We start from the raw sequence: 12,801 nt of genomic DNA on the forward strand, positions 1-12,801 counted from the left end.
TGAGTGAATGTAAACTTTTATGTTGTTATCAAATTTAACATCAATTAAGTTATAGCTGTCATACTGGACAGAGCAGCTATTCTTTTATTACTGAGATTCCAAAACATCTAGGCAATTAGCCATGGCATTTTTTTTTTAACTTAACAAATGAACAATTCATATCTCAAGACACAATTATCCTCTATTACACAAATTCGTAATAGTAATACTCATAAAAGAAGTGCAAGTATGCCTTGATTCCCACCAACGAAAAGTTGTGGTAAATCCAAAATACATTTAGTATCACGGATGGGCTGAGGTTTTTTCCCTCTCAATTTTTATTAAGTATACACATATATATAGTGTTGTACCTTGGGTATACTATACGTTAAAGATACCAAGCAATTTTATGAACTTGGTTTTAATCCTTTTTTTCCAAGTAAGCAAACAAGCAAGGTAAGTCAAATTTGCACCACATCTCCTTGCAGACATGTATGATGCTATGCATTAAGGGAAGGGCCATTACCCAGACCAGTTTCAACCTTTATTGAGGTCTCATCAGTGGGAGCCAGATTCTGAGATGTCAAGGTTGAAGTAATCAAAACTTATAAATTTTACCTATACAAGTTGCCATAAGGTGCTTTGACCTTATTAAATAATTAAGTAATTATTGCATTACTTCAACCTTGGCATCTCAGGGTCTGGCTCCCACTGACAAGATCTCAATAAAGGTCGAAACTGGTCTAGGTAGTGGCCCTTCCCTTAATGCATAGCATCATACATATCTGCAAGGAGATGTGCTTTGCATTATGGGAGATACTAAGGAAAGTGATCAGAGCTTATTCCACCTTTACCACGAGTTGCCTCAGACCTGAAAATACTTCAGGTGCAAACTTGACTTACCTGCTTGTTTGCTTACTTGGGAAAACAGGATTAAAACCAAGCTTATAAAATTGCTTGGTATCTTTAATATATATATATATATATATATATATTTGTATTATTATTTAATTTTTTATACAGCATGGAAACCCTACTCTAAAGACTCCACTTGGAACCTTACAAGCCATTTTGGGATTCTAATAAGTGAGCTGGTGGTCTCACAATAGGCAATGAAATTCATCTCCGACCTAAAGACAATCACAAACATCTACACCCACAACAGGATTCAGATTCATGGCCTGTTAGTTGGAGAATTGATAAGCTAACCACTTAATCAACCAAGCTTTCACCATACATCTTCTTGAAGTGAAGCCAGTCTCTTCTCTATTAGCAAATTATTATATGAAGCAACCTCAGAAAAAGATTTCATCTCTTGCTTTTCTAAAACCACATTTCATGCTATGCTAATATGTTTTCAGTTTAGGTCTGAAGTAAAAAGAATAAAGAAAACAATATACATGTAACTCTCGTTATATGTGGGGGTTGCATTACTCAGAATTGCTGCGTAATTCGAAAATGTATAAAACAGGAGATTTATAGCATGGGATAACAGGAATTGCATTCCCAATCAAGCGAGATTCCAATCTTTCAAGATTAAATCAAAAATGCACCTATTTTTCATACATATTAAGGCATAACAATAATCAAACAGTCGAGTGAATTTAGCTCTGCTCTATATTTGCTGTTTGTGACTTATGAAAAACACTTCAATTTCATTGCTAGAGATTGTGTGTGGAATGCACTTCAAAACAAAGGAATGCCAGAAAAGATAATAAACCTCATACAGGAAGGATATAACAAATTCTAATGCCAGGTGCTGTGTGATGGATATTTGTCACAATCCTTTCGAACTGTATCTGGAGTGCGACAAGCATGTCTGCTATTTCCATTATTATTTATACTAGTGCTTGATCAAGTTCTAGGACAGACAGAAATGAAACATGCCAAAGGAATATCATGGAAAATAAATAAAACTTTGGGTGATCTAGAATATGCACATGTCTGTGAGCAATTAGACATAATTGCTCACAGACATGCCGATATCCAAAACAAACTAACCACTTTAAAAGAATCACTGAAAGTTGGTTTAAAAATAAATATAAACAAAACAAAAGAAATGAGAATCAATGTGAGCAACAACACACCAAGTACAACCGAAAATGGAAAACTCGAAACTATTTCAGTTTCGAGTTCCCTCCCTTTTTTTCTGCCTTGCCTTAATCTTTATCACATGTATGGTCGGCTTTGATTCTGATTGTGGCCAGCAATATGTCTACGACTTATCGAGTCCCTTATGCTGTACAGTCTGTCAAAAAAAATTTTTTTTTTCTGACTGTGTCAGCCAGACTGCACTTCTTCCGAGAGTGAGGAATTGGAATATGGACTAACAGCAATGCAGGGACTTGTAACCTTAACCGAAATTGCTCATTATCTTATTCAACACTAGGCTAGCTATGGTAATTTTCTACTAGCACACAGGCCTGCAACTGTTTTGGAGATAGTGCACTGACAAGTATCAGGTCAGGATGTTGTTTACTTACTTACTGTTCTCTTCCGTCAGGGACGGGTTGAGTCTTCCATGTTTCCACAACAACCTCCAGGAGTGTCAGTTTCTTGTGTGGCTGGTGAGCTGTCTATATGTTTGTAGTCCAAAGCTGACCTTTATTGTTGTTATCCATTTAGTTCTTGGTCTTCCTTTTATTCTTGAATACAAAGCAAGGTTAGGTAGTCTTTTTGATGGCATTCTCTCGACATGTCCATACCACTGAAGTTGTTATTTTGATCTTTTCGATTAATGAGTCTGTATATTTTAGGTCTTGTCTTACGGTTTCATTTGTTTTCTTTACTGTCCAATTTGTTTTATTTATTTTTCTGAGACATTTCATCTCAAACACCTCCAGTTTTCGTAACTCTGTCTTCTTGAGTGTCCAAGTTTCTGGAGCATATAGCACAGTGGGTATTATAATTGCATTATATAATTTTATTTTTAGAGGTTTGGAGATTCATTTACAAATTATTTATTATAACTAAGAAATGTATGTACAGTTGAAACAACAATTAATTATAGCTACACCTACCCTTTCTAAATCTTGATTAAAAGCTATTATAAGGCTAAAGACAATAATGAGGAATGAAGGATGCTCTCGGACAATTCAAGGCTAACCTTTGGGCATATTATACACTACTAAGATAACTTATTACATACCTTCTCACAGTTACTTATATCCATATCACAAGACTACCAACTTATCACAGTTACTTACAGATCTTCCTTCACAAACAGTTTTTGGTACTCAGTGAAAGTTCTGTTAGGATATCTCATTCTTCTGTCTTGATTATGACGTTTCTCTTACTCATTAGGACGTCGCGGCAATGCATTTCATTCTTTATGGTGGTTCGATGCGAATTACGAGTAATGTTCCCTTTTTTCTTTTTCTCGGTAGTTGATGACTGGAAGCCTTTCTATCGGGATAATTCCTGAGGAGATCTGGACTACATCGGCGAAGTCTCTCCTTTGGTTCCCAGCCAAAGGTGCCAGTGGTTGCTGAGAGCCAGGCAACTTCTGAATCCTGGAACACCCAGGAACCCCCTTTCCTACTCACCAGGTTGCTTAAATATCCTTTTCCTTTCTTTGTCTTTACTTTTGCATTTTTTGAGCTTACCTCAGACGTGTCGATGTCATTTTCATGCGCCTTTTCCGAAGTCTTTGTTCTTGATGCTGTCTAACCTTCACAAGTCTCTGCAACTTTTCTCTTCAGGACTTTCCTTTTGTTCCTCCCTAATCCAGGCAACCTTTCTGCTGACTCATTACTTAACAAAGAATGACTAAATTTAACACACGTGAACCACAGTAGTAGGTTTTTTTTATTACGTAAATATTTCGTCCTAGGTATCCTTGGACATCATCAGTACAGTAGAACAATACCAGGAATAACACAAAGGATAGGGTGCGTACGTGCAATGGAATCCAAATTGCATGCAGTGGCGCGTTGTGGCCTGAACTTAAATTAAATTTAATTAATTAAATTAAATTAAAATTAAGTTATTTTTGCACAATTTTGTATAACAATTTCCCATACTTCAGGGATGGCAAGAACATCATTGCAGTTTAGATTTGGTCTGTGAAGTAGGACTTCAGCACTTTCTTTATAGAAGTGTTCATATTTATATGAAGATCTCTGTAGGAGTTTTGTCTTTTCCCAGTGGATCTTGTGGTTTGGGTTTTTAACTGCGTGTTGAGCAAGGCCTGATTTTTGCGGTTTGATGAGGCAGATATGGTTTTGATGTTCCGAAATGCATTTAAAAACTGATCTGCCTGTCTGTCCATAATAAGAGAGTTTACAGGAGCATGGAACCTCGTATACACCAGGTAGTAGCAAAGGTGAAAGTTTGTCTTTAGGCGAAGGTAACCAGTTGTGGATCTAGTTGATGGGTTTGTAGGTGGCAGCAAGATTGTATTTCTTCATAATTTTCGAGAGCCATTCGGAGATGCCTTTGATATAAAGTATGGGAATCCTATGGGCTTGTTCTTGTCTAAGTTGATGTGTGGAGAAGTTGCTGATGATTTTTTTGAGTTGTTTTGAGATTATATCCGTTTAGAGTGGCTGTGTTTTTGATTATTTCCAATTCTTGTTTTAGAACCAGAGCACACAGATTTTGCTCCTCCGAGGATTCTCTAAAACAAGAATTGGAAATAATCAAAAACACAGTCACTCTAAATGAATACAATCGCAAAACAACTCAAAAAATCATCAGCAACTTCTCCACACACATCAACCTAGACAAGAATAAGCCCATAGGATTCCCATACCTTATATCAAAGGCATCTCCGAATGGCTCTCGAAAATTATGAAGAAATACAATCTTGCTGCCACCTACAAACCCATCAACCAGATCCACAACTTGTTACCTTCGCCTAAAGACAAACTTTCACCTATGCTACTACCTGGTGTATATGAGGTTCCATACTCCTGTAAACTGTCTTGTTATGGAGAGACAGATCAGTTTTTAAACACATTTCGGAACATCAAGACCATATCCGCCACATCAAACTACAAAAATCAGGCCTCGCTCAACATGGAGTTAAAAACCCAAACCACAAGATCCACTGGGAAAAGACAACTCCTACACAGATCTTCATATAAATATGAACGCTTATATAAAGAAAGTGCTGAAGCCCTACTTCACAGACCAAATCTAAACCACAATGATGTTCTTGCCATCCCTAAATTATGGGAAATTGTCATACTAAATTGTGTAAAAAATAACTTAACTGTAATTTAATTTTAATTCAATTTAAGTTCAGGCCACAACTGCATGCAATTTGGATTCCATTGTACGTACGTGCCCTATCTTTTGTGTCATTCCTAGTATTGTTCTACTGTACTGATGATGTCCTAAGAAACCTAGGACGAAATATTTACGTAAGTAAAAAAACTACTACTGTGGTTCACGTGTGTTAAATTTAGTCATGAATTCTTCACAGGTTTCTCTATATAATCAAGTCTTAACAAAGAATGATTCTTTTTCTTTTGTGTTGAGCACAATTGTTTTACAAGTAATATCAAAACCATACATATATTATAACTATTTTTATATATACTTTACATCAACTTTATATTACATCTTATGTATTTTCCTGACTTAAGACCCTTGTAAAACCGAGCATGATAAGTTTTACTTATCGTGTGAGATTTTACAACATATATTGGCAGTGTTTTATCAGCAGATGGAGGAGCAACTAGAGATGTTGACATACGGATTCAAAATACAAGAAGTGCATATGCTAAACTTAGCAGAGAATGGAAAAGGAAAAATATTCACAGATACAATATTAAAAAATATTTAATGCATGTATAAAATCAGTTCTTTTATATGGATGTGAAACATGGCTGTTTTCAATGGAAATACAAAGAAAACTACAAACATTCATAAACCAATGTCTGTGGAACATACTTCGAATTTGGTGGCCACAAATTATTACTAACAAAGACCTCTGGAAAAGAACAAATCAGCAAAAAGTCAATCTTGAAATCAGAAAAGGAAAATTTCAATGGAGTGGACTTAGGAAAGATTATGAAGAAATCTGTCACACAGCTCTGAAATGGAATCCACAAGGAAAGAGAAAGTGTGGCCATCATAAAAAATCATAGAGGAGATCGACTTTAATAGAATGTGAGAATAAGTGTTTTACTGAACTAAGAACAACAGCAAGGATAAGGAACCGATGGAAAGCATTTACAGATTCCCAATGTTCCTGGGAAAGAAGAAGAAGAAAAGGAAGAAAGACATAAGAATAGTAAATAAAGTATTCAGTACATATTATACTATTATTATATATAATATAAATATAATATTATATTATATATAAATAATAAAGTTTGAAAAAAAAATATGGGAACTCATCACAGAAGACCTAATCTATCCACACAATCTATCATACCTCTCCTTGAACCCATTAACAGACAAAGCACTACCAAATGACTCTAGCAACCTGTTCCACTCATTGACAACTCTCCAAGAAAAAAATCTAGCCCTCACGCCCCTACCAACCACACCTTTATTCAACTTCCAGAGATGATTCCATCATCTAGTCCCTCTAGCCAAGTGCTGAAACATTTCCCCTACATCTATCCTATAAAACCCTTTAAGCAACTTAAATGTTTCTATCATATCCCCTCTTTTTCTCCTATCAACCAACTTCTGAAATCCACACACACCTTCAATCTATCCTCACAGAGAACATTCCAAATGCCACTCACTATCTTGACTCACCTCTGAATCCTCTCCACCACTTCCTCATCCCCAACAAACGCAGGGGACCGACTTGAGCACAGTTATCCAGATGTTGGCATATCAAGATCTTATAAAGAGGAATAACAACTTCCTTATCTCTACTTGTTAATGTGTTCTTCAATAGCCAAGTAACCTTATGGGCTACCTTAAAAACCTCAGCGATATGTCCTCTAAACTTTAACTCTCAACTGTCTACCACCACTCCTAAATCTCTAGCTTCATCTATTTCCAGAAGTATAGTGCCATCAATGTAATACATGGCTTGTAACCTATTTATCCAAAAATGCATAACTTTACATTTCTCCACATTAAACTTACACCCATTACCTTTTGCCGATACTAACAGCCTATTTAATTCGTCCTTAAAGCCTTCCACATTGCCTTGATTAACTATTACCCTGCCTAATTTCACGTCATCAGCAAACAATTGTATATTTATTATTCCTCACACCTCCAAAGAGTCCGAAGACTCATCGCGGGAGGACAATTTTCCTTTCAGGTTATTTCCTACATCATTTATGTACAAATTAAACAGCAATGGCCCTAGCACTAAACCTTTGTAGCACAGTCACCTGTTTATGCCTCGATTCTGCAAATCCATATACCACTTTTCAATCTATCCAGCAGACACCCTGTTATCCACTTAACCAGTGTCATATCCATCCCAATTTGTTCTAATTTGCATAACAGAATTCCATATGGTATTCTGTCAAATGCCTTTGCAAAATCATCATGCAGCCATTTCCTTTATTCAACTTAGGTGTTAGTCTATTATAAAAAAATGTATTCTGTCAAATAAATAATAAAGTAACACGTAAAAACCACAGTGAAATTTCCTAATTAGTAAAAACACAGATATTTCTTACTAAAATTAATAGTACATCTTCGGTGTCTGTAACAGTAATAGGAATGGAATACAGGCAAACGTTCGGAGGATCACCTATTAAAATACAATTGTTACCGTGTGCTAGGAAATAATAGAAATAACAAATTTAATCTATTAAGATAAATGGTTTTTTTTACATAAGATAAAAGTCTCCCAGATCTTTGAGAGAGACATACAGTCATTTTTTATTATTATTTATTATTATTATTGTTCCGGGAAACTCCAAGGAGTCGACAGACTCTTCGAGGGAGGCCCTAACATCATGTCAAGAACAATTATTCAACATTCACACAGTATCTATCATACCTTGCCTTGAACTCATTCACGGTCGTAGCACCCACAACAGACTCTGGAAGCTTATTCCACTCATTTACCACTCTCCAAGTAAAGAACCTAGCTCTAACACCCTTGTCAACCACGCTCTTGCCCAGCTTCCATGCATGGCCCCTAGTCCTCCCACCACCAGTCATATTTTCAAAAATATCTTCTGGATCAATCTTATAAAAACCCTTCAGTAATTTGAATGTCTCAATCATATCACCCCTCCTTCGCCTATCGTCCAATTTCTGCAACCCACAAATCTTCAACCTATTCTCATAAGGTTCATTCCACAGACCTGCTATCATCTTGGTCACTCGTCTCTGGACTCTCTCCACTTCCTCCCCATCACAAAGAAACCCTGGTGCCCATAGCTGGGCACAGAAGTCCAGATGGGGTCTTATCAAGGCTCGATACAGAGGAACAACAACTTGTTCGTCTCTGCATGTTAAAGTATTTTTCAGAAGCCAAGTGATTTGGTGAGCTGTTTTAGTTACTTTTGCAATGTGCCCCCTAAACTTCAACTCCCTATCCACTAACACTCCCAAATCCCTGGCCTCATCAATCTCCTGGAGTATGGTTCCACCAATGCGATATACTGCTGCTATTCTTTTCACCCCAAAGTGCATAACCTTACACTTTGCCACATTAAATTGACATCCATTTTTCCTAGCCCAGTCCTCCAAACTATCCAAATCATCCTGTAAAATTTTGACATCCTGTGCACTCACAATTGCTCTACCCAACTTTGCATCATCAGCAAACAAGTGAACACTTCCTCTCAGATCCTTTCCAATATCATTGATGAACAAATTGAAAAGCAGTGGTCCAAGAACAGAGCCCTGTGGCACTCCACTAGTCACAAGACGTCTTTTAGACTCCACTCCTGAATAAACCTATTTTTGATATCTCTCCTTCAACCACCCTCCTATCCATCTCACCAACCCTATATCTATACCCATCTGCTCCAGTTTACTGATTAGGGTTCCATGTGGTATCCCATCAAAGGCCTTGGCAAGGTCCAGTAGTATCACTGTAAACCCATTACCCCTATCCAGTTCAGCCGTCACTGTGTTATAAAACGTGAGCAAGTTACTGAGGCATGATCTACCCTTCACAAAACCATGTTGTCCCCCATACAATATCCCATTTTCATCTATCCAATCCTGTATTCTTTTCTTGACTAATTTCTCTAAGACCTTGACAATGATTCCTGATATGCTAATCGGTCGGTAATTTACAACAGCAGTCTTGGAACCACCTTTATGCAGTGGAACTATTTTCCCCTCTTTCCACCCGCTCGGGACTAACCCAGACCCGAGACTCAAATTAAACAAAATGGTCAAGGGTACTGACAATTCTTTAGCTGCTTCTCGTACAACACGAGCTGGTATACCATCCAATCCCACAGATGTATTGACATTGAGGTTATGCAATAGACTACTCACCTCCACTTCATTAACCACAATTCCCGTATAATCTACTAGTTTATTCATTTCTGCAATGTCACCACCTGGATGATATACTCTTGCAAAGTGCTCACTCAGTAACTCAACTATCTCAGCTGATTCAGTTACCTCCCTACCATTGGCATTCTTTAAAATCAATCTGCCATGTACATTTTTCCTTTTACTTGCTACATATCTAAAAAACTGTTTAGGATTCTCTTTAGCCTGCATGGCCAATGTTCTTTCGTAATCCTTTTTTGCTTTTCTTACCACACTCGTCACCCTTCTGGCCTGCGCTTTATACCGTTCATGTGCCTGCCGGTCACCCTTCTCCTTAAATTCCCTCCATAGTTGTTTCTTTTTTTGCCGCTCAAGCTTAATGGTGTTATTCATCCATTTAACCCCTACTTGATGTATTATTCGGACTCTAGGTATACAGTCAGCAATTGCTTCATGCAAGCACTTCTTAACTACCTCCCATGCACTATCAACTTCTAGTCCTTGCAGTTGTACATGCCATGGCACTGAACCAATCAAACTCCTAAGCTTGTCATACTTTCCAGCCCGATAATTCCACATGTACCCTGTCTTAATTGAAAATTCAACACCTTTAGCCACCTCCCAAGTTAAGACCCTATGATCACTCTCACCGATTGGTGGCAATGTGGTCATATTTGTTACAGCCAAATCCTCAGATGTAATTACTAGGTCAAGCACTCTCTGACCCCTAGTATTTTCCATTACATGCTGTCGCAGATAGTTATCCCTTAATAACCGCATAAAATCCAGTTCCTTCCTTCCGTGTGTCCTCTCCTCACTTCAATCAATGCGACCATAGTTGAAATCTCCCATAATAATCAACCTCCTTCCACCCATTTCTTCTATTTGCTTGTGCATACTGTCACCACCATCTTTTCCATCACCTGGTCTATAGCAGCACCCAATTGTATATTTAGTTCTGCTAGCCACAATCTCACACCAAATGGCCTCAAATGTGCTCTTTTCTCTATCCTGCAATTCAACTTCTATTCTCCTTGGCTGGAGCTCATCAGCTATCATCAACAATACTCCTCCCCCCATTTTATTCTCTCTGTCATTCCTGAACACACTATACCCATCACATTCAATCCCACTAGTTATATCATCTACAGTCAGTCATGTTTCACTAATACCTATAACCTGTGGTCTGGAAGTGCCAACCATGGCCAAAAACTCTTCCTTCTTGTTCCTAATACTCCTAGTATTAGTGTACATGAATTTAAGACCCCTATTAGCCACAACCCTACCTTGATGCCTTATATTAACTATCCCACTCAGATTTGTTGTCCTTATTTGCTCTGGCATATTATATTCATTCTTACATTCAACTGCCTCCATAAGGACTGTATATCTACTCCCCCTCCCCCCTTAACAAATCTAGTTTCCTTGAATTTGCACATCCACTACATTCAGCAACACTTTCTCAAGTCTTCTTACACCGTAACCATTCAAATGCAAGCCATCCATCTTATATAGATCCTTTCGCCCATCAAACTCACTCCACACATCCACAAATTCCACACCACTCGTCATACATAACCCACGCATAAAGTCATTCGCAATTATGGCCCTCCTTTTAAACATTTCACTGTCATACCATGGCAAAAGACTAATCATTCTAACTCTCTCACTCTTTTCTTTTGCTACCTCAAACAATTCATTCAGGTCTTCTATCATTTCCATTTTATCTCCTTTCAAATCATTTGTACCTGCCACAACAATAATTTCTTTCACCCTTTCCTTTTACTCTCTAATAGACTCAGTTACGTCCTTTATGGTCGCACCAGGTTGGTACGATTTTGTCAAATCCTCTACTAACACACCTCGTACTAACGAGTCTCCATACAGTACTCTATCCTTCATTTTGTTCATGTTCACATTCATACGTCTATTTTTCCTGTCATACCTTTTATTATTGGTTGGTTCATTCAGTCTACTTTTGTTCATGCACTCTAGCTGCTGTTTTGCTCTTTCTATTCCACTATTCAACAACGCGATCTCACTCAATGCATCTATCTCATCTTTTTTATTCTCTGAGAAACCATTTATACTATCATTCACACTTTCTACATTCACACTCTCACAATTTTCATGTACAGCCTTGCCGTTTCTTGTCATATCCCTATTTCCTTCATTCTGAAGGTTGACAAAAATATCACACTCGCAATCCGAAATACACTTCAATTCCTCATTCTCCCTACATTTTCTACACACATTCAATCCTTTATTATCATCTAACCACACTCCGACCGCACTCCGCAAAACGTACATTTCACAGCTAGTACACTGACTCATTTCTATTATACTACCGTTCTTTGATAAGGATGGCGAACCTTCATTACTGGCCACCATTTTCCTTCGCACAGATGCCATACTTATTTGCAATGTGTTTTGTCAAATTATACGTTATAACACACCAAAAACAGACGCACTAAAATACGCAAGGCAAACATAACAAAACTACACAATATTAAGTAATTTGTATCGATAACTGAAATGATACTTATCTTATCTGGAGCTTGCACGAACACTACACATTACGAATTCATCTAGCGGCGACTTCCCGACATAGATTATATTATAAAACACTTTAGTACACTAACCACGCTAATAAAGCTCCAATAATATACCAAAATTACACACTTAAGTCCATTACATTGAATCCAAAACATCAATAAATCAACAAAAATCACAAATCTCTCAGGAGCTCTCCGATAGCACGTCCGTTCACCAGCTAGCCTCGACACCAATATTTCTGTTTAAATTCGGTCGGTGTACGATAGTTTCACAACTTTCTTTGAATAAGCGTTCATATTTGAATCTGCATCTATGGAGGAGAACTGCTTTATCCCACTGGACACTATGAGTAGAGTCAATACTGTGCTGCGCCAGACTAGACCTCAGAGGTTTGTTATAATCAATATAATATTGATGTTCTTTTATTCTTTTTTCCAAAGAACAGCCAGTTTGTCCAAAATAAGAGACATCGCATTCGCAAGGATTTGGTAAATGCCAGCCAAAGATAGAGAAGACAGTTTATTTGTAGAAGGTAATAAAGAAGAAATTTTGTTGATGGGAATATATGTTGGAATCAGTTGATACTTTTTCAGAATTCTACCAATAGGTTCTGAGATTCCTGTAATGTACGGAATAGGAACTCTGCAGACTGTTGAAGAAACTGTAGGTGTTGGAACATGAGTCAAGTATCTGTTGGATTTGATTGGAGTTGTAATCATTTGATTCCATTAACGTTTTAATGATGGAAAGTTCTTGTCGTAAGATTATTGGGGAAGAGCAAACTTTATATGCTCTATGAATTAGAGATTTAAGAATGCCAAATTTTTGAGACATATGGTGCGTAAACATTTTGTGAATGTATCTGCCAGTAAAAGT

The 12,801-nt window shown here is 37.4% G+C and overlaps 1 protein-coding gene across 2 annotated transcripts in view; it reads right to left on the reverse strand.

The window, feature by feature from the left end:
- The window catches only part of LOC150101248 (uncharacterized), a 392,942-nt gene that overhangs the window by 327,936 nt on the left and 52,205 nt on the right, over positions 1 to 12,801 (reverse strand). The gene's annotated exons all lie outside the window — the stretch shown is intronic.

The sequence above is a fragment of the Typopeltis vanoorti genome, chromosome 12 (assembly GCF_054136105.1).
Source record: "Typopeltis vanoorti isolate ZY-2024b chromosome 12, IOZ_Tvanoo_1.0, whole genome shotgun sequence".
In the NCBI taxonomy this organism is placed as follows: domain Eukaryota; kingdom Metazoa; phylum Arthropoda; class Arachnida; order Uropygi; family Thelyphonidae; genus Typopeltis; species Typopeltis vanoorti.